Source organism: Periplaneta americana, chromosome 8 (genome assembly GCF_040183065.1).
Source record: "Periplaneta americana isolate PAMFEO1 chromosome 8, P.americana_PAMFEO1_priV1, whole genome shotgun sequence".
Lineage (NCBI taxonomy): Eukaryota > Metazoa > Arthropoda > Insecta > Blattodea > Blattidae > Periplaneta > Periplaneta americana.
The window spans coordinates 27,847,579-27,849,507 of NC_091124.1; positions in this window are offsets into that span (position 1 = coordinate 27,847,579).

Sequence of the window (1,929 nt, forward strand, 5' to 3'; positions counted from 1 at the left end):
TCGTCGTAGTAATAGCCATAACATTCATCGTCGTAATAGTCAAAATTTTCGTCGTAGTAATAGCCATAACATTCATCGTCGTAATAAACAAAATATTCGTCGTAGTAATAGCCATAACATTCATCGTCGTAATAAACAAAATATTCCTCGTAGTAATAGCCATAACATTCATCGTCGTAATAGCCAAAACATTCGTCGTAGTAATAGCCATAACATTCATCGTCGTAATAGTCAAAATATTCGTCGTAGTAATAGCCATAACATTCATCGTCGTAATAGCCAAAATATTCGTCGTAGTAATAGCCATAACATTCATCGTCGTAATAGTCAAAATATTCGTCGTAGTAATAGCCATAACATTCATCGCCGTAATAAACAAAATATTCGTCGTAGTAATAGCCATAACATTCATCGTCGTAATAGTCAAAATATTCGTCGTAGTAATAGCCATAACATTCATCGTCGTAATAGTCAAAATATTCGTCGTAGTAATAGCCATAACTTTCATTGTCGTAAGAGTCAAAATATTCGTCGTCATAATAGCCATAACATTCATCGTCGTAATAGCCAAAATATTCGTCGTCATAATAGCCATAACATTCATTGTCGTAATAGTCAAAATATTCGTCGTAGTAATAGCCATAACTTTCATTGTCGTAATAGTCAAAATATTCGTCGTCATAATAGCCATAACATTCATTGTCGTAATAAACAAAATATTCGTCGTAGTAATAGCTATAACATTCATCGTCGTAATAGTCAAAATATTCGTCGTAGTAATAGCCATAACATTCATCGTCGTAATAAACAAAATATTCGTCGTAGTAATAGCCATAACATTCATCGTCGTAATAAACAAAATATTCGTCGTAGTAATAGCCATAACATTCATCGTCGTAATAGCCAAAATATTCGTCGTCATAATAGCCATAACATTCATTGTCGTAATAGTCAAAATATTCGTCGTAGTAATAGCCATAACTTTCATTGTCGTAATAGTCAAAATATTCGTCGTCATAATAGCCATAACATTCATTGTCGTAATAATCAAAATATTCGTCGTAGTAATAGCTATAACATTCATCGTCGTAATAGTCAAAATATTCGTCGTAGTAATAGCCATAACATTCATCGTCGTAATAAACAAAATATTCGTCGTAGTAATAGCCATAACATTCATCGTCGTAATAAACAAAATATTCGTCGTAGTAATAGCCATAACTTTCATCGTCGTAATAGCCAGAATATTCGTCGTCATAATAGCCATAACATTCATTGTCGTAATAGTCAAAATATTCGTCGTAGTAATAGCCATAACATTCATCGTCGTAATAAACAAAATATTCGTCGTAGTAATAGCCATAACATTCATCGTCGTAATAAACAAAATATTCGTCGTAGTAATAGCCATAACATTCATCGTCGTAATAAACAAAATATTCGTCGTAGTAATAGCCATAACATTCGTCGTTGTAATAAACAAAATATTCGTCGTAGTAATAGCCATAACAATCATCGTCATAATAGCCAAAATATTCGACGTAGTAATAGCCATAACATTCATCGTCGTAATAAACAAAATATTCGTCGTAGTAATAGCCATAACATTCATCGCCGTAATAAACAAAATATTCGTCGTAGTAATAGCCATAACATTTATCGTCGTAATACCCAAAATATTCGTCGTCATAATAGCCACAACATTCATCGTCGTAATAAACAAAATATTCGTCGTAGTAATAGCCATAACATTCGTCGTCGTAATAGTCAAAATATTCGTCGTAGTAATAGCCATAACATTCATCGTCGTAATAGTCAAAATATTCGTCGTATTAATAGCCATAACATTCATCGTCGTAATAAACAAAATATTCGTCGTAGTAATAGCCATAACATTCATCGTCGTAATAAACAAAATATTCGTCGTAG